Raw genomic sequence first — 27,892 nt, 5'->3', positions numbered from 1 at the left:
TTGCGCTGGCAGAGCCCCAGCGCTTCGGCTGGGCACCAAATCAGCCCCTCACCCCAGCGCACGGAGAGGGGCGGCAAGGCTCGCCGACAGCCAGGGGCGGGGCGGGGCGGGGAGGGGCGGGGGCAGAGGGTCGGAGCCTGCGGCGCCTCCCCACGCCCGTCCGCGTTGCCCTTCACCTTCTCTTCCCCCGCCCGCCACACCCGCCCTGGCACCCCCGCCACCTGTTGGCGCGTGCTCCCGGCTGGCGCTCGCGTTCTCTCTATTTTGCATCCTGGGGTTCCGGGACAAGGTTCCCTCCCCGCCGGCTCCCAGCCCAACAAGGTTAGAGACCCGCTCCTCGTCTAGACCAGCTCGTCAGGCAGACGGACGGTGCGGGGCTCACCAAGGGAGGCGGGCCTGGCCAGCGTGGCACGGGCGCCCGGCGGGAACCGCCACCGGTCCCGCGGGCTCGCGCCTGCCCTACATTTAAACTTCAGCCCCTCCCGGTGCGCGGGCCTGAGGGGTCGCGGATGCCCAGGAGCACGCAGCGACCCATCGCAGCGCTCTTCTCCCTCGCCGGTGACCTTGGGCAGTCCCTTGGCCTCCCCAGCCTCAGTTTCCCCCTTGGTGCCACCGCCGCCCGACTCGAAGAGGGCAAGGCTGAAAGCGGCCCGCCCCCTCCCCTGCAGCAGCCAATCAGGAGCCGCCGTCCGGGGGTGTGTCCAGCCCAGGGCCCAGGCTCGGGCCCCGGGGCGGGGCTTCCGGGGCGGTCACCAAGCGGCGGGACCCGTGGGGGACGGCCGAGGGGCGGTGCGTGTCACGGGGGCGCGGCTGGCACCGTCGCGCGGAGGCGGCGCCGGGCAGGGGCCGGGGACGCAGCGGCCCCACGGCGGGGGCAGCGGGCGGCGGGGTGGAGGCGGCCGCTTGCGCCCTGCCTGGCGCCGCCTCCCTCGGTGCGCTAGCCCCGTGGACCGGCAGGCGGCGGACCGCGGCCCCAGGTGCCCAGGGGCAGGCGGGCGGGCGGAGGTCGAGGCCCTGGCGTCCCTGGCCCCAGGACGAAGAGGGCGGTGGACAGGGCAAAGGAGGGGCCGGACGGCGCATGCGCGTACCTTGGGGGCGCGGGTCTAGAGACCCTGGGACGCGGGGCGAGGGCACACGCAGAGAACTTTGCGGGGCGTGCAGGGCCCACGAGGCTGTCCCGTGCTCAGTCTCTCTCGGAGCGCCGGGAGCCTGCTCTGAACTCCCGCATCCGCAGCTGTCGGGGCTGGGGGCTTCGCGGAGTTCGGGGGACCGCAGCGACGCCGGGTCCTCTGGTTGTACCCTGGGAGGGAAGGCCCACGGGTGGGGACATCCCGACGTGCCCTGTCCTCCCCCCTGCGCGGTGGAGTTTGGGCGTCACCAGCTTGGGGGCGTTTCCCGGGACACCCCCCCCCCAGGGATCCCCAAGGCAAGGTAACCCTAGGCCCAGATAGATCGACCCTGGGGCTAGTGCACCCTGCGGCCGCTGCCCGACGAGACACAAACGCGATTACTGTCACCAGCTGCGGACCACGTTTGACGAACAGTTCTCACTTTGCTCCCGAACGCAGTGAGCAACCCAGGGCAGCCTAGGGCAGGCTCTGTGGGGTACGGTGGCGACTGCGAAACCGCACACCCAGGTTTCCCTCGTGGTTCCAGGGAAGCTTCACAGATTGATGCCCGGGATGGGAGCCGGGCCGGGCCGGGAGAGCTCTTTGCCCACGCCCACCTCCACACGCAGCTCTCGGGGCTTTCCCCCAGGCTGGCTGGCTTATTTATTTTCTCCTTAAACATAAAGGAGGGAGGTGTGCCCACGTGTCTAGATTCCTTCCATGGTTGTGTAATGTTTGGGGCGCCGAGGGGCACTCTGGAACCCTATGGCTTGCATATCCACCTCAACCTCTGCCACTACCCTCACCCCCCAAAGAAACCAGGGACTGGCTATGGGAGGAGGGCACAGAGCTTTCCCGGGCACTGCCCCATGACCCCGATGTCGTTTCAAGAAGCAGGGTCACCGTGACTTTCCTAAGGTGGTGGAGAGTTGGGGGGCATCCAGAAAACATAGTAACCATTTCCTCCTCCGTCTTCCCACTGCCAAGGTTGAAGTTAAAGGCCCTACCTGATCGGCAAAGCGACAGTGTGTGGCAAGACACGCTGAGAACCAAGAACCTGTCACCACAGGTAAAAAGGCTTAATTTACTACTTCCAGACTGAAATATCTTGTGTTTGTTTCCCTTGCACGATAGACTGGCAGTTTGGGAGTTAATCAGCACTTTCTGATGTAATGTTAAATGCATTTTCAGTGCTTGGAAAGTAAGAGGAATGTGCACGGATTCCCTTTCGGCTCTGAATGACTGTGTCATTGCACTGGAAACATCATTTCTTTGTGACAGACTGGTTTTGTGTAGTTTAAAATGATAATGAAACTTTGAGAAATGTTATAACTTACCAATCACTTGAGTTATTGACACCAACCAGTTAAGACCAGCGTGCTGTCTCCTAGCAGTTTTCATTTTGAACATTAAGCAGATGCTTGTCGATCGGGTGGGTTGGTGCCAGAACTGCCAGCAGCCCCAGCAGGGATGACCCCAGGACACAGCAGATGATGAACATCTGGGTGGTCACCCTCCATGAAAGACAAGAGGCAATGGGCTTGGCAAATCTTGTGCAGCTTCGAAGCAGAAGTAAATTAATTGATAATAGAAAAAAAAATGTTTCCTTTCCCCCCCACATCTTAAACATATAAGACATGCCACAATCCCACAACAGCTCTTTTTAACTAGCTTACATCTGTCAAGCCTGTAAACAGAGTGTTAAAAGTTTTATGTATGTGTGAGAGAATCAGAGAATAGAAAAGGTTTTTTTTTCTCTATAGTTTTGTAACTTGCTTTTTTGAATACTAGGTTAAGAGAAACAGTTCTGTGTGAAAAAGAAAATGTATTTCTGCTTTATCTTTTTAAATATCCATGTAATATTCCTTTGTGTTTAGATAGAGCAACCTTTAGTCAGTCCACAGACACACACATAGTTCGTCCCCTCTATGCCCATTCACTGAGTAGCGGCTGGGGATCACTGCACCCATCATGAACAGTGTAACTGTCCATCTGCTTATGAAGCTGATTTTCACTCTGGAATATAGAAAAGAAACCTAATGATAATTCTCATCATATAAAAGATGAAGAAACTGGAGTGCAGAGAGGGGAGCACCGTTGGCCGTAACATATTGCTCTTAGTGACATCTTGCTCCATGTGCTCTTTTTCTTGCATGCTATGAGCATTAGTGTTTTTATAATAAATATTAAGTCATTTTCTAAAACGTTCACTAAAATGTTTCTACTTACTGTAAATGCATTTTAGACTTGCCAAACTTCCCTCCCCTCCTTGCTCTCCTGTGGTCCGGGTGTGTGAGTGGGTGCGCTCTTGGTGGCAGGGGGTGAGTGTCTCGGGTGACCAGCATCACTGTTTCATGCCCACCCTGATTGTGTTGCGCCACACACAGAAGACGCGGCCCGTTGAGTTGTCCTTTTCTGGAATTGAGGTTCTCCACTTTTATACCTGGTTTTGGTGCTTGCTATAAAGTCCATTTTTCAAATGTTTTGTAGACATTGTATAAAATGGCATCACTTCTGTGGAACAGACTTGCTGTTATTTCAGCCTTATAAATACATAGAACAAGCTAGATCACCTTTTAGACTATGTGGCTAGGGAAATTAAGAACAGAATTTAAATTTATAACTTGGTGATAAGAGATTTGTGGGTTTCTTTTTTTTGTTGGGGGGATTTTGGTAGATTTTGTTTAAGTTTTTTTTTTGGGGGGGGGGTACTGGGGATGGAACCCAGGATCTCTCATGCGCTAAACATACACTCCAGCCCTGAGCTACATCCCCAGCGCCCAGATAGTTTAAGGTAAGACCCCGCTGGAGAAGCCCTAGCATCCAGTGGGCTGTGTGTGAAGGAACTTGCTTCTTCTCTGCCTTGTTCGGGGGCTAGCATGCGTGGGCTGCTTCTGGAGAGGAGTGCCCTGCGTGCTGTGGCTGTGTTTGCAGCCTATTCTACAGGTGACTGAAGGAACCCAGTCTGGTTTGCTCTTGTTTGAAGGGGTGTGTTCTTTGCTTCTGTACCACTTAATGACTCTGTACCTCCTGGCAGTGATACCCTGGAGGGCCTAAAGAGAGTGCCCGTCACAGGCTGCAGCCCTTACCCTCGCCAGCTCATCTGGAGATTGAACCCAGGGCCTTGTGCATGCAAGGCAAGCAGTATTCCAACTGAGCCATCTCCCCAGTCCCGCCCAAGTTGTTTTAAGACCCATATAGGGTGGAAAGAAAAGTATTTGGACATTTTTTTAAATTTTTGTTTTTGGGTACAAGGGATTGAACTCAGGGGTCTCAACCCCTGAGCCACATCCCCAGACCTATTTTGTAATTTATTAGAGACAGGGTCTCACTGAGTTGTTCTGCGCCTGGCTAAATTGCTGAGGCTGGCTTTGAACTCACGATCATCCTGCCTTCGCCTCCCAAGCCTCTGGGACTACAGGCATGCGCCACCATGCCCAGCTGTACATTTTGGTTGGCACCAGGGAGACAGGTTGAGGGTGGGAAAGGTTAGTCCTGGGTTCCGGCCCATGGGCTTCTGCCTGCAGGTGTGAAGGCCTCTGTCCACCTCCTCTCAGCAGAAGCTGGATTCTCCTCCAGGCCACTCTGGAGTGTTGCCAAGCTCATGAGCTCTGGCTCCAAACTGTGCCCACCCCAGGAGGTCCCGAGGAGGAAGGACACTGCATGCATTCTCACCCAGCAGATCTGCTGCCTGAGTTGGGTTTGCTCCCATTAATTTGTTATCTTTCAAAGACTACTGGAAAGAAACACTTCCCCGCCCCATAAATACCCCAAACACTTTTGTTTTCAATTTTGTAGAGGTAAAGGGACATTCTCCACTGGTAAGAACCAAGTCAGCATTGAGAAGTTCCTGTTGGCTTTGAGTTTGGATGTGACCCCAGGTTTTGGTAATAATGTATCTTGCAGTGTGTCTATATTGTGCCACAGATTGTGCCTGGTCCTGCAGGGCCCTGCTGAAATGCAGTCTCCATGCAGTCTCCCTGGCTGCACAGCCAGCTGCTGTCCAGCATTGAGGCTCCTTGTCGGCCTGGTCGGACTCCCTGAGGGCAGAGTGTGTCCTGTTTGTTACTGCTCTGCTAGTCCTGTGCACTCAGTAGGTGCTTGTAAATGCTTATTGAATATGTGAATGGTTAATAGAATTTAAATCCCAAAAACTTATGTGATCAGCACAGTAGTCAGCTGTGCATGGAAGCTCCTGGGGGCCGCCTAAGCTGTAGTGCACACAGCTCCAAGCCTGCAGATGACCGCTTATCCTGTCCCTCCACGGCGGGATACCCCTTGGCATTTCCCAGCTTCCCTCATGTAGTTGCCATTGCAGCAGGGCTGGGAGAGTTGCAGCTGAAGTGTTTCGGTTTGTAGTGGTCACTAAGTTTGGGAGGTGTTGTACATTAAATAGACTTATGAAGTGGCTTGAGGATCTGTTTAAATAAAATGCTATTTTTTTTCCTGTAAGATCATGGATTCAAATGCCAAACAACCAACGCAGTAGGAAAGGGATACCTTGGTGAGTTGGGAAGTGTGGGAATACTGGGAGATTCCTGCGAGAGATTTGAGAAAACAGTGATCAGATGTTTCCGGTGCAGCCTGCCTCTGTTTTTTATTTGGCTCTATTTTAATAAATTTGCAAATAAAGAGCAATAAAAATGTCTGATCTGATCCATGTGCTTGACACTTTAGGGGCCAGAAGCAAATCTTTGAAAGAGCGTAATTGGAACTGTAAGAGTCAGGAATAGAATGCAGAACTGTCTCAGAGGTTGTGAAGCCGGTTATGAGTGATTCGAGTTGAAGTTAGGGTCAAGAGTGAGGGGGCCCCAGGCGCTCTTACAGCCCCTGTAACTGAACAAGTCTGTCCTTTTGTGATAACCACACGGTGGTGACAAGTCACCAGGCATCAGCAGGAGAACGGTCGACCCGTGGCCGCTTGACTTCCTGAACCACGCCAATCAGTGGCCAGCCTGAGGCGCACTGAAAGGCACATTTACTGTGAAGCACTCTGGCTTGTGACAGGCAGGACTGCTCCCTGGCCAGGCTGGTCTCCGTGATCTGAAAGTGACCTGAAGTTTTCTCTATCACCTGTATGTGAACTATGAGACGGCTTCCTGGAAGAATTTTTAAATGCATTTTCTGGCAATTTTCTTTACTGGGCAAAATAACACAAGCCCCGTAGGAGCCTTTGTCTAGAATTATGAGCAAATGTGATAACTTCTTTCCTGCAGTTCGATTATAGCTCATTCCACGGGACAGCTTGGTGACTGAGTCGGTGTCGGGTGATTCCCTGCTCACCTTCTGTGTGTTGGGATGGGATTAACATCAATGATGTTTGTAGAAAAAAAATGGTCAGAGGACTTTGAAATTTGGTTCAGATGGACTCATCTCTCAGTATGTGGAAGCTATTTACAATAAAAACAAACAGGGCAGTATTTGATGTGGCTACAATATCTTTGGACTTTACAATCCGTCTATTTATTTGCTTGATTTTTGTGCTACTGGGGACAGAACCCAGGGGTGCTTTACCACACTCCCAGCCCTTTTTATTTTTTCATTTTGAGACAGGGTCTCACTAAGCTGCTGAGGCTGGTCTTGAACTTGCCATCCTCCTGCCTCAGCCTCCTGAGTTGCTGGGCTTACAGGTGTGGCCACTGCACCTGGCTGCAGTTTATGAGGGAGAGTATTTTGCCTAAGTACTATATTGCCTTTCCCCCACTTTGAAAAATGTTACAAAACCTGTCACCAGATATAGGCAAGGGAACTTTGGCTCACCTTCCCTGACTGGCTGTCCAAAAGTTCAAAACGTGACCCTTGTTCTCCTGTCCTTTGAAAACCTCGCTTGTCTTGTCGAGAGCGTTTTCCAGAAAGGAAGACATTCTGTCGCTGCCATTTTTGAGACATAAAGGCAACCTCCTCTGTGAGGATACTTGGTGACAAGTCCTGAAAGAGGCCAGCAGTTGGAAAAGCCAATGCACAGATGCGCAGCCCACCTGCGCTGGAGCCCGCGTCCAGAGGAGGGCTTCGGACAGGGAGAGGCACCGCCAGAGAAAGTGGTGGGGGCTTCTGGACGCAGCCAAAGCCCCTGTCCCTGGAGAGGGAGCTTGACTGGTGGAGTTAGGAGACCTCTGTGACCAGAGATGACAGGAAGGTGGGGAGGGAAGCAAAAAGCATTGTAGACGTGGGGTACAGGGAGTGCCCACTCAGGAGTCCAGGGGTGAAGGGCGGATCCATCACGGTGGTGGAGGAAGGGTAGGTCGGAAGCCCTGCTTGGAATGGCCAGGGAAGGATGTGAGTGTGGTCTGAGCTGGCGTGGGAACCCCAGGGGTCCCAGTTCCTGGCCAAGGGAATGGCAGCTGGAGTCAGGAGAAAGCTTTGCATGGACAGCTCTCCATCAAGAGTGGTGGCAGCTCTTCCAAAGCCCCTGGCTTTGAGTGTGGACAGAGTGAGGCTGTTGACGGAGGCCAACGTAAGAAGAGAGAAACAGTGCACCTTTCTTCCCCTCGGAGCTTCGCCTGCTCTGTTCTCTGGGTGAATCCAACCAGGTTATCTTTTGGTGTCTGGGGCAGAAGTCTAAGTGAAGGTGAATATTTAACCACCCTCAAGGGCAGCTGATAATCTGAATAATAACAGAGGCACAGACTTAGGGAACTAGGACTTCAGAAAAAGAATCCCGCCAGAGCTTCCCTGACTCCTGAGAAGAGCACAGAAGCTAGGGCTGCGAGGTCACCCGCTGGGAACGGATGAGTTTAAATGTGGGCTTTCTTAGCAGGAGAAGGCACTTTGTGAAAGGTATTTCAGAAAATCACCCCATCATGTTGGGTTTGGTACCGACTCTACAAGAATGAAAGCTCTGAAAGACAGGAGGGGAGTAAACACTCAGACCTCAGAGAAGTCGGAAACACGAAGCTGCCGCCTCGGTGTAACATGTCCACCCTCCAGTCACCCTGAGGGCCACCCCGTGTCCCACTGCCACCCGGAGGTGAGTTGCTGCGGGGCCAGGAAGCAGATGTGTACTTCCTGATTCTGCGCGTGTGCCTCCTCAGGAAGACAGGCCGGAGGGCGTCCCCCTTCTTGCACACTGCTGTGTCCTCCCTGCCCCGGCCTGGCTGCCCCTCTGCCTCCCACGAGACCCCTGCCCTTGGCTACTGCTCTGCTGGGCTCCAAGTCCATCACCCTCTGCCTTCAGGCGTCGCCTCCACCTTCCCCAGGACACTCCAACTCCTTGGGTCTGTCTGAGCTGCCCTGACTCTGGTGTCCCTTCCCTGGCTCAGTAACTGGCCCCAGCTGGGCTGGAGTGGGGGCCTCCGGGGCAGCACAAGGGACAGGATCCTTGCCACCTTTGGGGCTCTCAGACTCAGGTGGCGTTCTCAGCTGGCCTCACATGGGCTAGGTCCAGTGCCTTCCTGGGTCTTCCCACGCTACATCCAGGAATCCCGTGGGGCACGTGCCCCGTGGCGCTCTGCGTCTGTCTGCTTTGACATGGGTGCCTTCACTCCACGGCTGTTTGTGAAGCTTGCCCGTCATTTATTCCCAAGTTCGTTCATTGCATTTCGGGTGTTTTCTGGACGTCAGCAGTGCCAGCGCTGTCCTAGGTGCTGGGGGAGCAGGGGGCTCTGCAGGACACGGTGAGTGCAGCGGGGCTGCCGGGAGGGGCAGTGGGGAAGCGCACGACCTGCAGCATGTGAAGAGCTGGACCAAGGGTCACGTGAGTGGCCAGGGAGGCACGAAGGATTTACAGGGATCCAGCGCAGCTCAGTACGTGTTTGTCCTCAAAATTTGGAATTGCTTCTCGCTAAAGGAATTAAGTTGAGGGAGAAGAAAGACATAAAATTCTCCAAGAATCTTCAGAACCCATTTTAATTCTTCTGATTATTATCTTAAAGGCATTAAATGTCCCGGGTAAACCCCTCTTGACCCACATCGGTCAGCAGGATCTAATCTCTGGTGACCATTAATCCTCACAGGACCCTGAGGGCCTGCATTCAGGAAGCCACGTCGCTTAGTCACAGCGTCTGCCTCGCTGGGTCGCCCACAGGTCCAGCGTGAAAAGTCAGCAAGCCCATGCGGCCCTCGTGCTGTGTGTCTGCAGCTCCCGAGAGCCGAGAGCCGAGGGCTGGCTTCCACCCGGTCGGGGCAGGGCGGGCTGCGGGCCTGGGCCTGGGCCTGGCACCCTTCAGTGAAAGGCGTGAATGAGGTGAGGACTCCCTGCAGAGGCCAGCAGGAAGCCTGGCACGGAGGCCTTCTCGTGCAGGCTGCCTCTCGCTTTGCCTGCCAGGGCTGAGGAGACCCCGGGGCCACAAACCCTGTCATGTCAGGTGGGAGCAAGCTGGCCTCCTGACGCCCTGGACACACAGCCCAGTCACCTGCTCTGGGGTGTGTGGTGTGGGGGGGCCTTCCATAGCAAGCTCTCACTTTGTAGGAGACTCCCTGGAAGCCAGGCAGCAGAGGGGAGGTGTTTGGCTTTGTTCTTATATTTGATTTATTGAGATGCAGTTTGCATACAGTCAAATCCTTCCTCTTTGTACACAATTTCGTGAGGTTTGAAAAGCCCATCTGGCCCCGGCCCCTTGCTGCCTGTTAGCCAAGGGTTGTGCTCAGCTTCTAGGGGCCAGCATGTTCCCCGGCTGTGGCTCCCTCCTCGGTCAGACTCAGTGGCGTGCGAGTGCCCTGGCTTCCTTCGCCCTACCCCCCTTTGCCTGGTCACTCCCGCCACCCCTTCTGCCAGCAAAGGTTGTCAGCTGCTAAGAGCTCAGGGGAGTCTATGGGCCCACCCCAAGAATCTAGACTAGTGTCCCCTCTCGGGGCTGCCTGTGTCAGTCTCCCAGGCTCCATACACAGTGCCACAAAGCAGACCAGTGCACTCACGCTGCCTCCGGAAGGTTCTTACAGAAAAGTAGGCATCGTAGTTCTCACTGTGGTTTCTTACCTGTTACATTACAGTGCTAAACAAACACTAGTTTTACTGTCTTTAAAAAAGTTTCCCTGTGTGTTTACAACTCATAGCCAGAGATGGTTTTCATATGCTGACAAAAAATTTAAAAGTCACAGGACAAGTGTGATTGTTCTCATGGGTTATTAAAATTGCTTTGCACCATTTCAGCTTGCATGACCCTTCTGTGGTCTTACACTACCACGTGCGTCAAGGCTTTCTAGTAACGGCAACAGCACAAAACTGACCGAGCAGGTGAGAGAAGCCTCATGAATCAGTAGAAACAACAGATGATAGAAACAGACTCCCATGACTCTCAGCATTAGACTTACAAGACATAAACTTTGACCTTCTTCCTGTGTTCAAGAAGGTGGAAGACAAAATTGATCATTTTGATAGTGCATTAGAAATCACATTCCCAAAAAGGACATTGATTTGAAAGTAACCATTTTTAGTTGCAAACCTAAAAGATACACAAAGTGAAATTACATACTCTATAGATAGCTATAACAGCAGAATAGACACCACCGAAGAAAGAATTGGTGAATGATAAGATAGATCAGAAGAAAGTAGCCAAAGTGAAGCACGAAGAGATGAAGGACTGGAAATACAAAGGATGTAGTGAGTGTAACTGAGCCTGGTGGGGGTGAATGGTGAGTGATGAGGAAAGACACGTCGCAAGTCCAAGAAGCCTAGAGAACCCCAAGCAGGATTTACATATATATGTTTACACCACAGTAAAACTCCTTAAGAAATAAAGACAAAACGTTATCTTAAAAGAAGCTAAGAGAAAAGAAGCAAAGGCATTACCTTCACAGAAGGAGCATCGGAGCTAACCCCTGAGCCAGACAATGAAGGCCCCAGCGCAGCTTTGATGGTCGGATCTGGACCGTCTCCAAAGGCTCGTGTGTTGAAGGGCGGGTGTCCCCCTGCTGCAGTATCGGAAGGTGGTGGAAGCTGTAGGAGCTGGGCCTCGTTGGAAGGGGTGGGTCAAGGGCTGTGCCTCTGAAGGGCGCCTTGTCCCCTAACCCCCTTGTCCTTTTGCTCCCCGGCTGCCGTGAGGGAGCAGCTGTGTTCTACCAACCACTTCCCGCCATGGCTCTGCCTCGGTTCCAACGCAGAGCACTGCGGCCAGTCAAACACGGACTGAAACCTCTGGAACCACCAGCCAAAATAAGTTGATTTCTCAGATATTTTCATCACAGTGAGAGCTGACTGACAAGACCTTGAAAAGATTCTTCTGTGTGCTGCAAGTTGGGTTTACTCCAGGAATAGGTTAGTGTAATCCAGCATTGAAATTACAAAATGCTTCAGGACAAAATGTGTGAATCATGTTCACTGAAATCTACAAAATTCTGTTGAGAGAAATTTTAAAAGACCTTAATAAAGAGTGAGTTATAACAATCCTCTTAAATCAGAAGACTCAGAAGTCCTTCCCAGGATGCCCTACAGACTCAGTACAGTCAAAAGCAGATCGCAAAATGCCCAATTGTGGCATTTGACAAGCTAGTTCTGAACTCTACAGAAATACAAAGGGCCTGTGGTGACTAAGACAACTTTGAAAAGGAACAACATAGCTGGACATGTAGACCACCTGATTTCAAGAATTATTATAGAGCCACAGGAATCAAGACAATATGGCACCATTGATAAGAAAAAAGTCAGATGGATGGAACAGAATAAGAAGTCCAGAAATGGACCCATGCGTATGTGGACCATCGATGTCAGGTCAGGTGCCAAGTCTTTTCTGTGGGGAAAAGGCCATCTTTCTGCAAACAGCGCTGTAACAATTAGATGACCATATGCAAAAGAAGGAACCTCAACCCTCACCTCATACCACAAGCCAAATAGTATTTATTGTTAATATAACATGATATTATCATATATTATTGTGTTATTGAAATGGGTCATAGATGTAATTTTAAGATTTAAAAACCATAGAAATTCCAGAAAAAAGCATAGGGAAAAGTCATAGGGATTTGGAGTTTGCCAAAGATTTTTTTAAATATGATTCAAAAAGCATGAACCATAAAAGAAAAAATTATTATTATAAAATTATAAACTTTTTCTTATCAAAAGATATGTAAGGAAATGAAGAGTCAAGCCACAGGCTCAAAGAAAATACTTACAAAATGTATATCTAAAGAAAGACGGATCTGGAATATACAGAGAGCTCTTACAATCCAGTAAGAAGACAACAAACAACCCAATTAAAAATGGAGAAAATCTTTGAAGTAGCTCATCAATAAAGGGCACATTTAAATGGATGGCAAGTAAGCAGATAAAAAAGGACATTAGAGAAATGTAAATTAATAGTAGTAGATATCACTGTTAATAAAGATATCACTATATGCTCCCTGCAGCAGCTGAAACTCAGCATACTGACCACATGTGTTAGGACATGGAACAGGACTCACGTATGCTGCTGATGGGAATGCAGCAGCCACTTTGGAAAACATGTTGGCAAACAATACCAGTTATATTATCATCAAGCATGTTGTATACCTGAAAAACTCCATCCTGTATGATCTCACAACTGTATGACATTATAGAAAAGGCAAAATCATGGAGCCTGTAAAAAGATCAGTAGTTGCCAGGGGCTCAAGGTTAGGGGGGGAAAATTGAGTAGGTGGAGCGCAGGGCATTTTTAGGGCAGTAGGACGACTCTGTAGGATACTATAATGGTGGTAATTGCTGTTCTATACATTTGCCAAAACCTGTGGAATGTACACCCACAAAGAATGAACAGTAATGAGAATTATGGACTTTAGCTAATAATATATCAGCATTGGCTCACCAGTGGTAACAAATGTACCTCACCCACGCCAGATGTTGACAATAGGGAAACCATGGAGGGGGTGAAACTCTCTGCACTTGCTTCTTAATTTCTCTCTAAAGCTTAAACTACTATATAATAACAGTCTACTAATTAAAACTAAATTAAATATGTATATCATGTACCTAGATATAAATTTTAAAATAGATGCAAGACTTCTACTCAGAATTCTGATTATATTATTGGGAGAAGTTAAATATAGCTCCAGTAAACAGATGGATGTACCATGTTCATGGAAGGGACACTCAGTATTGGAAAGGAGTCAGTTAACTCTTTAGAAGAGCCTTGTTTGCTATGTAAGGATACTGACATCCGACACCAAGCCTGCAAACGTGTCCTGACTGTGTTTAATGGGACAATGTAGACTCTACAGAGCTTGTTACAGACATTACAGACATTCTCAGTGACTAGGAGCCCCCATGTGCTCTCCTTTTAGGTGGTTTCAGGATGCACTTTAGGAACTTCATAGCAGAGAATCCCACATGGTTTGTAAATAGCTGGCTTCTGTTGGCTTGGTGTTCTTAACACTTTAAAGTTGTATTTATCCTTATTTCTTTAGAAAAGAGTTTGTCCTACGATCAACTCTGTTCCCCAAACACTGGCCGTGTCCCCTGGGTAAGCTCCTTTCATAGGCTCATTGCTAAAATGAGTTTTTTATAAGAGAGGAAACAATGTCCAGAATATAGCACCAGTGTTCCACTAGCTCATTAAGTTTTTAGTGAACACCTGCCTGTGTAGGGGAGGAGGGACAGAGGAGAGCTCTGCTCAAGGTACAGCTCAGTGCCTACGACCTGAGTTGTGGCGATGTAGAGGTGGATGTGGCCCTTCACCCCAGGGGGTCCAGGAGGCTCTCAAAGAAGAGATACTTGAGCTCTGCTCAAATGTGTGAGTGTAGGGTGGGGTACTTCAGGTGGAAGGAACAGGACGGAGGATGGAGGCTGGGGAACGTGAGGTGGGTCTGGAAAATGCTGAGTAGTTTATTTTGGTCAGAGTACAGGGTTTGCAGAGGGAAGTAAAGAGAAGATGCGCTCACTTGGGATCAAACGTCATCAAATGTTTAGAGAGCTCCTTCCCTGTGCCAGGCTCCACTCTTAAGCACTAGGGATACATCAGTGAGCCCCATGTGCAAAATCTCTGTTCTCAGAGAGGAAGCCAGATCGTCTTCAAGGTGGCTGAGTTTGTGACCTGGTGTGTTAGAAGCTGCCAGGTACAGCGGGAAGGGCAAGCACAGAGCAGATATGGGTGGGGTGAGGACCCCCGGGCTGGGCAGGTGGACCTCAGGGAGGAGGAAGGACTCGGGAGCAGGTGCTGCTGGGCAGAGTGAGACCCGGTGTCCTGGCAGAGCAGCAGCTGGCTGGGCCAGTGAGGAGCAGCAAGGAAGTGTGACTGGAGGAATGTCCGGGGTGGGAGGACATGAGGTCCCAAGAGAAGGTGGCATCAGGTCCCTGGAAGCCTGCTTTGCGCTCTGTGTATGAGCAGACCAGGGCTTCTGAGTGGGGCTGGGACAGCTCCAATTTAGCTGGTAAGAGGCTCCCTCTGGCAGGTCAGGGCCAAGGGCAGAGCTGTAGGTCACTTACAAGGCTAAAGGAGCTGACAAAGCCTGGAGAGTCAGCCCAGCAGCGAGGGGCTTGTGTATGAGAAGGTTCTCCACCACGGGGGCAGGGAGAACTTGACCTTGGACCTGAGTTACTGCCAGTACCATTAAAGCAGTTTCTACATTCTATTTTGAAAAGGGAGTGTGGCCCCTTTAAAAAATGTGACCATGTGGCCTTGAGTGGTACCTGCCCCTGGTCTCTTTCCCTACCTGCAAACCCAGTACCTGGGAGGAGGCTGCTCAGTGAGTCCCTCAGCAGGGGTGGGGGCAAGTCAGGGCTCTCCCTCAGGACCATGAACCCAGCAGGAACGGGCCCTGCACCCTGACGGAGGTAGAGAGTGGGGAGAGGCTGTGGCTGGAGCTGGGTGGGAGCAGGTGACCCCTGAGCCAAGGTGCCCCTGAGGGACGGATGATGGTCATTGAAAAGGGAAATAATCACTCAGAACAAATAGCAAACAAGAAAACCCGATTGCAAGTGACGGGAAACAGCAGCTCTGTGAAGACATGAAAGACAAGCTTGCATCAGGGCGTGTCGGACCCAGTCTGCGGGCAGCTGTGCGGTCTGGACATTCCCGCTTGCTGGCAGGGCAGGGGCGCAGGGTGGCTGCAGGAAGCCCTCACTTCCACAGTTTCCCAGCATGCTCTGGTGTTTGGCCCGGGCAGTCCCATAATCAGTGACCCTCTCTGTGCCTGGAGAATAGACCCTTAGCAGGTTCCCTGTTTCTCTTATTTTTATGCGAAACTTTGATTAATAGCAGAAAGTTCCATTTTTAAGAGCAGCTTGCTTCTGTCCCCTTGGTGTTCCCTGAATTGAACTGTCCCAGTTTCCTTAGGAAAGGGCTGGTCCTGCACTCAGCTGTGGAAGGAGGCCCCAGTGACTGGCATTTGCTAAATGTTCAGGTGACATGGAACAGCTTCCAGCGATGTCATGGGGGACGCCACCTTCTTTCTGCCCTCTCAGTTGGAGATGGCCAGAACAGTCACACTGTGGGTTTCTTGTATTTGCCACGTGGGACACAAGGTGCCTCCGGTGACAGGTTCCCCCGATGTGGATTCTCATTCCCACCTGCCACCGTGAGGGGCTCCTACTGGTCGGCATTAAAGCAGCTTCTGCCTCCTCCATTAACAGGCAGAGAGCTGGAGACGGCGTCCTAAGAAGGCCATCATCCCAGAAGACAAAGAGAAGCCCTGGGAATGGGCCGGAGGGAGGGGAAATGGCAGCAAACGCACCCAGCCCCCAGCTGGACTCCAAACGGGGGTCGGGGGGTGGCGGGGGAACACCCTTGGGGATGCTGTTGGGTTCACTTGCCAGACGTGAATTTGAATCCTAGATTTGAGGTCAGAGTCTCCCTGAGGGGACTGAAATCTGCGCGTGCTCTGGTGTGTAAGCGGGTGTTGGCAACCACAGCTCCTGTGCAGGGTGGGACCACCGCTCACCCTCAGACCCCGGGTTCTCACGTCCACTGTGGGAGCAGATGGTGAAATGGTGAGGTCAGGGCCAGGCGGGGTCTGCAGTGTCCTGCACTGTGGCTGGGACCCTGGGGTTGGGAGTGTCCACAGCTCCTTTCCTTTACTACCAAGTCACCGGCCAGGGCGGCACACCTAGGTGGCTTCTGCTTTAGGGCTGTTATGATCAATTCGTGCCCCAGTGTTGTGTTTCAGTGGCTCTGTTGAGATGTACCCTACGTGACTACACAGCACAGATTTAAAACGTGCTATTCCGTGTGTCTCAGGGACTCGCAGTGCTGTGTTGATGTCTCACAGTCTCGTTTCAGAAGATTTTTGTCAGCCCTGAAGGAAACCCTGAGCCATTTGTAATCCTGTCCAGGGTCTCCAGCGCCCCCTGCTGCCAGCCCCAGGCAAGCTCGGATCCCCTTCCCATGTCCTCTCCTCCTGGGGACACTTGGTGTAAACGCAGTCAGACAGGAGGCCGGTGAGGGCCTTCCTCCACCTAGAGCCGAGTCTTTGAGGATGGCCGAGCTGGGCATGGCCTCCGTGGTTCATTGCTTATTGAAGAGATATTCCAGTCTTTCAACCATTTGTCAGCTGGTGGACGTTTGGCTCTGACTTCTGGGCTGTCGCGAATACCGTGGCTGTGGCACAGGCACACGGGTCTGTGTGGATGTATGTTTACATTTCTCCTGGAGTGGAACTGCTGGGTCACCGGATAACTGTGTTTAATTGTTTGATAACCTCCAAATCGTTTTCCAAGAGGCTGCCCATTTCACTCACATGGGCAGTGTGAGGGGCCTGACCTGCACCCCTTTCACCGACCCTTGTTTTATTTGTTCTTGTTGTTGGAACCAGGGATTGAACCCACTGGTGCTTTACCATTGAGCCACATCCCCAGCCCTTTTTTTAAAAAAAAAAAAAATACCTTTTTTAGAGACAGGGTCTTGCTGAGTTGCTGATGTCCGAGCTGTGCTTTCCTCTCTCGTTCATGCTCTTGGCTTGCAGGCAGGTTTTCATTGAATGTGAGTTTTCGTTTCACTGGGGTGACTGCCTGGGAGTGCAGTAGCCAGCAGACTGCCCAGTCCGTTTTCTGAGAGGCTGCCTCACTGGCGTCCGGAGGGCCTGTCCTGTCCCACGTTCCTTCCTGCCAATACTCAGATGAGAGCAGGTGGAAGGTTCTGGCGTCACTTAGCCCTGCGCTGTACTGGTCTCTTAGACCTTCTGCAGGCATGCTGACTTACTGTCGGGTGACTGTTGGGTGTCAGAGGGAACTGTCAGGGCCAGTTAGGGTCATCAGGTTCGCCTGCTGTACGGTCCACTTACATTGGCTAGTCCCTTGAGTTCTGTACTTTAGAGAATAATCTCTTCAATAGCCTACAGGTGTTCTTCCTTCCTGTGTTGTTGGTCTTTCAGTAATTCTAACATTAATGTCAGAACTATAAAAACTATTTTACATGAAGACTTGATAGCATGAGATTCTCCAAGATTCAAAATGAACAGGTTTGGGGATGAAACCCAAGGCTGAGTTAAAAGAGGGATTTGAGTATTTGTGAGGAGAACAGGGTCCATCACACCCTTGGGTCTATATACGAGGACCTGTGTCAGGCTCTCAGGTACATGCCCAAAGAGCTGTATGAGAATCTCAAGCCAGGTGTGTTGGCACATGCCTATAATCCCAGCACCTGGGGAGGTGGAGGCAAGAGGATGGCAAGGTGGAGGCCAGCCTCAGTGATTTAGCATGACCCTGTCTCAAAAGAAATCTAAAGGGCTAGAGGTGTAGTTCAGTGGCTAGTGGTCCTTGGTTCAATACCCAGAACCCCCCAAACTCAGGTGTATGCCCAAGAAGGTTTATTAGGATCTTTAAGGAGTGAATAAAATTGTTAAAATATAAATTAATAGCTAATTTGCCTTGCAAATCTGAACCGTATTAAAGGAGATTATAAGATACTCCTGTTTAACACAGGGGAACATGGATGTTTAGAGATTGAGAGATCCTGGTTGTGACCTGGTAAGCTGCCTCTCCTCTATGTGTGAGGATGTTGAGTTCTGCCAAACGTGGTGGTGCACCCCTCAACCCCAGCTCCTCGGGAGGCTGAGGCGGGAGGATCACAAAGCTCAAGACCAGCCTGGGCAGCTGAGTAACTCTCTGTCTCAAGATAAAATGGGCTGGGGATGTGCTGGAGCCCTTGGCTGGCATGTGTGGCTCCGTTCAGTCCCTTGCACTGAGGACAGGGGAGACTGGCCCCTTCATTCAGGGTGGAAGAAACCAAGAGTCAAGACTCCAGACCATCAGGGAGCAGTCCCTTCCAGGATGCTGGGCATCAGCAGTGAGGGCACCAACAGCTGGGAGAGAGAAGAGGGTCCTGGCTGCAGTGCAGGGAGGAGCCACCCAGGCAAAGCTTGGCAGAGTCCCTTTTGAGGAGATAAAACTGGGAGCCAGAAGGGACCAACTTGTCTAGAGTGTCCCTGTCAAAGTGCAGGAGGAGAAAGCTGTGCAGCGAGGGATCCAGAGAGCTGCCAGGGGACTTTGGGATGCAGGTGAACAGAAATGCTTGAGGCCAGGAAAAGAACCATCTGAGAGGATCAGAGGGAACGGTGCCCAACCCTTGCTCTGGGCCAGGAACAGTGCCTGGTGCTCACACAGGACTGGGAGCCATGCCTGTTCCACCCACCAGCCCTGAAGCCCTCGCACTTCAGCGGGAATCAGAGCCCTGAGAAGATCCTGCCCCGGCAGGGGGATGATCACACTGGACCACACAACCATGGTCCTGCCTAATGCATCTCAAAAGGAAGGCACAAGAGGATCAGAAGTTTTCCAAGCAATTTCACTGCAGCTCTGAACCAAGCTCAAGAATATTTATAGGAATACAAAGCTATCCAGCACTGAACAAGGTAAAATGAAAATATCTGGTGTCAATCAAAGATCGCTAGACATATAAAGGAGCAGGAAGAGAGGATCCATCATGAGAAAGAAAATCCATGAATTGAAACTGACCCAGAATGAAGTACCAGGTTTAGCAGACAAATACATTACAGTAGCTATGATTGTATCTCACAGGCTCCCAAGGCTAAGTGGAGACATGGAAGATATAACAGAAGATGCAAATCAAAATCCACAATGAAAACTGCAGTGTCCAAGATGAAAATACACTGCAGAGGACTAATGGCAGATTAGGCATTGCAGAAGAAAAACAATGAACTTGAGGCATAGGAATAAGAACTATTTAAAATGAAGCACAGAGAGGAAAAATGATTTTTAAAAAAGAAAACATTATCAGTTAACTGTGGAATAGCCTTAAGCAACTTAATGTATGTATAATTGAAGACCCTGGGGGAAAAAAGAGGAGTGATACAAAAAAACTTGGAAGAAATAGTGGGGTCAACTCATTAGAAAGATTTACCGGTCATCAGAGTCTATGCATCTAATAGCAGAGCTTTAACTAGCAGAGGTAGAACTTCAAGGAGAACTGGGCCAACACACAAGTATACTCAGATTCACAGAACAAACACAGATCAGCCTATAAAATAACATTCTCAACCAACTTGATCTCATTGACAACAATAGCAGGATATATGTTATTTTTTCATTGCATACAGAAAATTTATCAATATAGACCATAATCTGAGTTGTAAAATAGGTTTCAATAAATTTAGAAAGTGATGTGTTACCTATATGCCCAAAATGAACTCAATCCCTACCTCACACCAGATAACAAATATTAACTACAAATAGATCATAGATCTAAATGTAAAATCTAAAACTATAGAACTTCTAGAAGAAAATAGGAGAAAATCTTTGTGACCCGGGGTTAGCAAAGACGTCACAGATATGGCACCAATAACCCCATTCATAAAAGACAAAAATAGTAAGTTGGACTTTATCAAAAGGGAAACTTGCTCTTCAAAAGATAATTTTAGGAAAATAAAAAGTAACAGATTGGGACTAAGTCCTTGGAAAACATATACTCGATAAAGGAATTATAACCAGAATACGGAAAGAACTGTCAAACTCTCCTGAAAGAAAATAAATGACCCGGCTTTAAAAACTGGCCAAAGATTTGAACAGACCTGTCAACAGAGGAGCAGAATTCCCAGCCTGACTCTCATGAGAGCAGTGAATTTTAAAAGCTTGCTTATACAATAAAAGTAGATATTATCATGTTAATGAAAGCTTGCTTATGTAAATGGAAAGAGTTTAAAGCTGGCTTATCTAAAAGGCAAACTAATCTGTAGTGACAGCAGACCAGAGGGGTGGACATGGAAGGACAAGAGGGGACCATTCTTGATTGCGATGGTGGTTTCCTGGATGTAAACTTATGTCAAAACTTACCCAATTTGTACTCTTTAAATATGCACAAATTTTGTATGCCAGTTATATGCCAATTAATGAGGGAGTGGCAGGAACTGGGGGTTGAATCTAGGATCTCACACATGCTAGGCAAGCTGTCTACCACTGAGCTACATGTTTAGCCCTTTTAAGTTTTTTAAATCTTACTTTTGTTACCGCTGTTGACCGGTGATGAGTTCTTGCTTCCCCAATGTTGAAGAATAACACCAAAGAAGCACGCCGAGGCAAGGTCAGAGTAGAAATTAGAAGTTTATTAAAGGACAGCAGAAAAGACTTCTCCTGGAGGAAGAAGGGGACCCAAGAGGTGGAATCCGTGGAAGTGCGGTTGTTTCCCCTTTTTATAGTTTTGGGATGGAATGTAGGTTGGAAGGCCCTGAGGGGTGGGACACTTCTTTGTGATGGGCTATCTTTAAGTTTGCTGGGGGCTATTCATTAACACTTCTTTGAGGTGGACTTTGGCCTAGGGCCTTTTCGGACTTCATTAACATTCCATGAGTTGTCCTGCATTTCCCTGAATCATTCTCAGCATGGCCTCCATTTTAGATTTCACTCGATATTAGACCTGATTTACCTAACTACACTGACTACCTAACTTTAAATCTGGCTTCATGATGACACAGTCAGCTGAGTCAGCAGATCTCCACTACCAAGAGCTCAGGGGTCTTCACCTTCATTTCCTCCTTAGCTCAAACTTCCAGCCTTTGCTTTACAGCAAATTAGAATGATACTGTGGGTTTTTCTCATCCCTAAATTTTACTGTAGGCTATAAACAACAGTCATTGACACAGTGAAGCATCTGCTCTGAGTGCAGATGGGGGAAGGAAGAGCATCCTCTGGATGGAGAAGCTGGCCCATCAGGTCTGGACCCCCTGACATGGGGTGTGCAAGCTAAGAGGCCATCAGCAGGGAATCATCCCGAGGCCCAGAGTGCTGAGAGCCACAACCAAGTCGGAATGCATGGCATTGTTGCCAGAAGGGAGTGGTTGATGGTTATGTTAAGCTGTGTATTCAATTGTATATTAGACCCCTGCTGTCCACCTGGGGCGCCCACTACTGTGGAGTTCTCGCAGGGATTCCTGGAGAGTTGCCATTGGTTGGGGAAGTTCCAGAGGAGGGATTTTCCGGTTGGTGTGTGGTATTCCTGGAAGACCCGCGTGGGTGGCATTCGGGGAGTTTGGAAATAAAGTTTGTTCCAGCTTGAGTGGCTCATGATTTGTGCCCAGCCAGACTGCGGCATTTGGTGGCCCGTGTGTGGAACGCCTGAGGTAAGTGATAAGGTAAACTGCTCGCTCCTGAGGGCAGTGCGAGAGGATGGGTAGCCATTTAAAGATTCTTCTTTCCTTTTGTTTCGCTTTTGTTTTAAGTTGCCAGTCCCTGGAGATGGGTGGGACGGAAGAAAAACCGCTCACATCTGAGGAAGAACTATTTGTGTCTGAGGAACAGATAGGGAGAAAGGACGGATGGACATTTCAGGAGGATAGAAGGCTGATAGAATGAATTTTTGTTCCATTTTTGTTTCATTCTGTCTCGGTTTTGTTTTGCATTATCTTAGTGAGGGGTATCTTCATCACAGAAATATGGAATTAAAAATTAATAAGAACCAAACCAAAAGGGCGTTAAGTAAAGTGCTAGAGGAAGGAAGCATCTGAGTAAAATCAAGAACAGTCAGGGCATACATTAAGACGATAAAAAGGTGTAGCCCATGGTTCATTAAAGAGGGGTTGTTAAATATATCACAATGGAACCATCATGGTGAAGATTTAAAAAAGATACAAAAGGAAAGCCCAGGAACTCTGCCAGTTGGCACATTACCATTATGGACATTGGTACAATCTTGTTTGCTTAGTCTAGGAGAAGACATTTTAAATGAAGTAAAAGAGGAAGTCTCTCGAGTTAGTCAGACAGGGGAAAAAAGTTTATAGAGAAGGAGGGGCTATCCGGAGAGAAGTTACAACAGGAGGCTTCTACTAACACCTTTCTATCACCAGAGGGCGTAAGTGTCCAACCAACAGCTCAACCTATGGAGACAACATATGCTGAATGGCCCTCAACCACCATAGTTGATAGATGGGATCCTGAGACAGGACCTCAAAGATTAGCATGCCCTGTATTTGAGGCGGCAAGAGGGTAGCGAAATCACCATGTTTCAGATTTCAAAACAGTGAAGCAGCTAAAAGAGGCTGTAACAACCTATGGTCCTCAAGCACCCTTCACTGTAAGCTTGGTAGAATCCATTACCAAGTTGGACATGACGCCAGCAGATTGGACTAGTATGTGTAAAGCTGTGCTAAATGGAGGACAATACCTGTTATGGAAGGTTGCCAATGAGGAATTTTGCACGGAGACGGCTAGGCAAAATGCAGCAGCCAGATATCCTCAGAGAAATCTAGATATGTTGTTAGGAAAAGGACCTTATGAGGGTCAGCTGCAATAAATTGCATATGATCCTGCCATATACTCACAGATTGCTGCAGATGCAGTTAGGGCATGGAAGACTTTACAAGGACGTGGAGATTGACAAGGTCAATTATCTAAGGTAATACAAGGAGCTAATGAACCTTACGCTGAATTTGTAGATAGGCTTATTCAAACAGCTGCCAGAGTTTTGGGGGATACAGAGCAAGCAATGCCATTAATTAAACAGCTAGCCCTTGAACAAGCAAATTGTTGGTGCAAGGAGGCCATTAGACCATGGAAACATGAAGATTTAAACACAAATTATGTAGAGACATTAATGAACAAGGGCAAGTCTTGGCAGCTGCAGTACAGCAGGCTTTAGATGCCAGGCCAAAAACATGCTACAATTGTGAACAAACAGGACATTTTGAAAGGAGTTGCCCCATAGGAGGAGGGTTTAACAAAACTAGGTATCAAAGGGGTAGAATACCAGGTATTTGCCCACGATGCCATAGAGGGAGACATTGGGCTAATGAATGCCGTTCTCAAACCACCATAGAGGGTACTCTGGTATCAAAAAACGGACAAGGACCAGGTGTTTACCCACGATATCGTGGAGAAAGGCATCGGGCTCCATTGCCAAAAAATGGACAGGGGGGCCCAATGCTCCAGGGCCCAAGACCACAAATATACGGAGCACTGGAGGAACCCAGCAACCCCATCAGGGTAGTGCCCAGGACACATTGTCCATCAGATCCCTCACTAGACAAACCAGAGGAAGCACAGGATTGGACATCTGCACCTCCAACAGAACAGTACTAACTCCAGAGATGAGAGTTCAAATCATTCCCACAGGGGTAAAAGGGCCTCTTTCCCAAGGAACAGTAGGCTTATTATTGGGACACAGGTCTTCTACTCTAAAAGGACTTATGATAAGTCCTGGGGTAATTGATCCTAATTATGAAGGTGAAATAAAAATTATAGCCAGTTCTCCAAGGGATATATCAGTAATTTCACCAGGAGATAGAATAGCACAGTTATTAATAATACCCAGCCTACATGATAAATTTTCCAGTAGTACTATGGAAAGAGGTTCCAGGGGATTAGGCTCCACAGGTGTAGATTGGGCTATGCTTTCTTTAAATTTAGACTCTTGCCCAATGCTAAAACTAAATATTCAAGGACATGAATTTAATGGGCTACTGGATACAGGTACAGACCTTAGCATCATCTCTCATCAAGAATGTCCAAAACATTGGCCATTACAACAAGCCACTCAAACACTTCGAGGCCTAGGAGTGGTGACTAATCCCCATAGAAGTGCAATGGTATTAGATTGGAAGGATCCTGAAGGATGTGAAGGAACTATACAGCCCTATGTATTGGATCATCTTCCTATAAATTTATGGGGATGAGATGTCCTAGATCAATTAGGTTTGACATTAACAAATAACATCAATCCTAACGCGCCCACTACTAGGGCTAGACAAAGTTTTAGGAAAGGAAATAGGAGAACAAGAACAAGTTATAGCAGTGCCAATACAAATAGATCAAGAAACAGAGAGACATGGATTAGATTTTCAGAAAGGGTCACTGAGACAATAAAAATTACTTGGAAATCAAAAAGACCAGTATGGGTTCCTCAGTGGTCCCTGACTAAAGAAAAGATACAAGCAGCCCATGACCTGGTCAAACAACAATTAGCGGAGGGACATATACAACCTTCTGTATCTCCCCATAATACTCCCATTTTTGTCATCAAAAAGAAATCTGGTAAATGGAGATTATTGCAAGATTTAAGAGCCATTAATATTGAGATGGTTATTATGGGACCTGCCCAATCGGGGATTCCCCAATTGTCTGCTTTGCCAAAAACCTGGTATGTTTTAGCTATAGATATTAAAGATTGTTTTTTTTCAATTCCAATTCATCCTGAGGATAGTCCACGTTTTGCATTTACTATCCCTGCACTGAATCATGAAGGTCCCGATCAGAGATATGAATGGAAAGTACTCCCCCAAGGGATGGCTAACAGTCTAACTATGTGTCAAATTTATGTTAACAAAGCAATCCAGCCACTTAGAAATCAAAATCCTGAACTACAAATATTTCACTATATGGATGATGCATTGTTAGCACATAAAGATAAAAACACATTGCTAGAATGTTATGCCACACTTACAAATTTATTAAAAAATTATAATCTAGAGATAGCAATAGATAAAGTACAATTAAATTTTCCAATTAATTATTTAGGAGTTCTATGATCCTCAACCATGGTCCATCCACCAAAAATTCAAATACGAGTAGATCAACTCAAATCACATAACGACTTTCAAAAGTTATTAGGAGACATAAATTGGATAAGGCCTTATCTAGGCATACCAACAGGAGAGTTGGGACCTTTATTTGATATCCTAAAAGGTCCATCAGATCCAAATTCACTCCGCATGTTAACGCCTAAAGCAAGAAAGGCATTAAAAATCAGAGGTGGGGGCTGGGGATGTGGCTCAAGCGGTAGCGCGCTCGCCTGGCATGCGTGCGGCCCGGGTTCGATCCTCAGCACCACATACCAACAAAGATGTTGTGTCCGCCGAGAACTAAAAATAAATATTAAAAAAATTCTTTCTCTCTCTCTCTTTCTCTCCTCTCTCACTCTCTCTTTAAAAAAAAAAAAAAAAAAAAAATCAGAGGTGGATGCCCGGGTTCACCATGCCCTGCAGTTCGGAGCCCCTGGGCATGTTATTGTGACCTCTCTGTACTTTGGTTTCCTTATCTGTAAAGTAAACAGGGAAACTGTGCTTCCCGTGTGGCCGCATGGGGATGAGTTAGTGGACATTGGTGCTTGCCACCGTGGACAGCAGGTGTTGGTCACCACCACCGTTCTCAGTGTGTGTCTTCACCATGTGTATGGCATGGTGTCTGAAAGGTGGCTGGAGTTGGGCTGCGGCACCTGGAACACTGTAAAGACGCAGGCACAGGAGACGCAGGCAGCTTTGAACCCCACTCAATACAGTGTCCAGAAGAGGCACCGTGAGTCACCTGGCCTGGTAAACCACCTTCACCAGCATTCCCCCAAGGGAGGTAAGTGCCAGGCTCCCAGGAGGGTCCCAGAGCTGGGCGAAACGCAGCTGCAGCACCGCGCACAGGGCCTCAGGCTACCCAGTGAGGAGCCAGTCTCTGTCCTGAACATTTGGAGGCCGTGGCTGGTTGGTTTGGGCTCCCCGTGTTGCTCCTGAGAACCCGAATGCTTTCTGGTGCTCAGTCCTTTCCGCATGGTGTTTCCCCCTCTGAAACCTTGAAGACCCCACTTTGGCCCCTGTGCATCCTAAAATTCCCCAGTGACTGGACTTGCTTGTGTCTGTGTCAGACTCTGTCACCTGGAGATCCCTGGGCTCTCTTGTTCCCTGGTCACACTCTCCTGTGCTCTGCCTTCTCCGCTCCGCTCTCTGGAGCTCCTGCCCTGTGGCTGCTTCCTCTCAGTGGCCTGGTCCTCTCACTTCTCGCATTTTCCATCTTTCTATTCCACTTTCTATTCCACTTTGTGGTTCTGATCTTTCAGTGCTGCACGTGCAGAACTCATCTGTCCTGGCCAAGACGATCCCCCCGGCTTGATCTAAGAACTGAGGGAGGAAGGTTTAAGGTGGACCCTCCTCGGTCAGCTTTTGGAAACCACGAATCCAGAGCTCCCTTTAGAGTGTAGGATGCAGCCGAAGTCGTGGTCTTCCCGTGTGGTTGGCTCCTCTTGGTCCTGAGGAAAGCTGAGCTCCCAGGGAGCTGCCTGGGAAGCCGGCCGGGGAGGATTGGCAGTGGTCTTGGGCTCGCAGGCTGATGCCATCGGTGAACTTGAGTTGGAAGCTGTGTAAGGCACAGCAGTAAGGCCCGGCTCTGCCTGTGCGGTGGCAGTCTGGGCAGGGGTAGGCCAGGGTTAAAGGACGGAGGTGTGGGGGTGGGCCCGTGAGGAGGGAGGAAGGGGCAGGCCTTGCACCCTGATCCACAGGGGTGGGCGCTGAGCTTCCAGGTCCTAGCGTGCCTTCCCTGAGGTGGGCTTGCCTCCTCAGTAGCTGCTGCTGGGAACCTTGGGGACGAAGGCCATCTGGCCACTCACTCCTCAGCGGAGAGGCCAACAGGCCGGGCATGCGTTCCTTGGGTGCCTTAGACAATAGTTTCAAGCTGAGCTCATTCATCCCCACCCACAGCAGACAGTGCTCTGCTCTTTGTATTCTGGAGGTCACCTCAGTTACCCAGGCCAGAGCCCGCCGTCCAAGCCCCATCCCCAGTCCCTGGTGCAGCCAGCTCCTCGCTGCCAGCTGCTTCCTCAAGACATCGTAGGCCACATGTGCAGCTCAGCTGTTCCCTTATCCAGGGGTGCCTCTGCCCTGCTCCTGTTGGGTTTTCCTGCTGAACCTCCACCTTGTCGGCTCCGCCTTGGGCATCCCTTCCTCTGGACACCCACCACCCTCCAGGGCTCCCTACGTGCCACACAGCATTTGCAAATATTGGCTGACTTGTGTCTCTTTCTTATTAGTTGGGCATGTTTCTTGCCTCTCTGAACCTCTGTCTCTTTCTCCTGATAATGGGACCAAAATACCCACCCACCCAGCTCCCATATCAGGAAAATTAAAGAAAAATACATGCAACTTTATTGAGGGCATGCTCAGAACACTCTGCTTTTCTCCACGTCCCTGCTTCCTGCTCTGTTGCCACACGCCTCCTGCCCCAGGCCCTGGGGCCACAGCTCTCTCAGGGCTGAGTCTGCCTGTCTTTGGCCTCCAGTGACAAACACAGCCAAAGGCTGCGGTGCACACATATGGTCCACGGAGTTCATGAAGCACGGTCTCCCCTCCCAAAGGGGACCATCAGTTTAATTTTGAAAAGGAAGGGCTCAGTCTCATGAAGGTCCCCTGCTGGGTACCTGAGATGTTTCTGTCAGACACCAGGGGGCCTTCCTTGATCTGCAGTGTCATCGTGAACTGGCTCAGCACATTCAGGAGTGTCCCGGGAGGCCACCGATCCTTGGCTGCCAACTGCCGCAGCCTCCCCTCTGCCACTGCACTTGTGTCTGTGCAGAGTGGAGCCTCAGAGTGGCAGTGCAGATGTCCCTGCAGTCACTTCCCATCCTGGGACAGACTCATGGCTCACCCAACCTCCATCGCACAGGCCCAGACGTGCCCAGACGTGCCACTTTTCTCTGGTTGTTTTGACCTCACCATCCACAGGGCGAGATGACATCAACAAA

General features: G+C 49.5%; 1 protein-coding gene across 3 annotated transcripts in view; it reads left to right on the top strand.

Moving 5' to 3' along the window:
- Positions 1-846: 846 nt before the first annotated feature.
- Ppara (peroxisome proliferator activated receptor alpha) overlaps positions 847-27,892 on the top strand; it is a 61,619-nt gene continuing 34,573 nt past the window's right edge. For 2 of the 3 annotated variants that reach the window (XM_026394329.2, XM_026394332.2), the window contains exons 1-2: positions 847-977; positions 2,097-2,178. The gene's annotated coding sequence lies outside the window, so the exon portion shown is untranslated. Of the gene's footprint in view, positions 978-1,061; positions 1,568-2,096; positions 2,179-27,892 lie in introns of those variants that run through there. The other variant, XM_026394330.2, reaches the window with a different exon arrangement.

This window comes from Urocitellus parryii, chromosome 5, assembly GCF_045843805.1.
Source record: "Urocitellus parryii isolate mUroPar1 chromosome 5, mUroPar1.hap1, whole genome shotgun sequence".
In the NCBI taxonomy this organism is placed as follows: domain Eukaryota; kingdom Metazoa; phylum Chordata; class Mammalia; order Rodentia; family Sciuridae; genus Urocitellus; species Urocitellus parryii.
The sequence above is the reverse complement of the archived record's forward strand: the minus strand, read 5'-3'. Positions and strand labels throughout refer to the sequence as shown.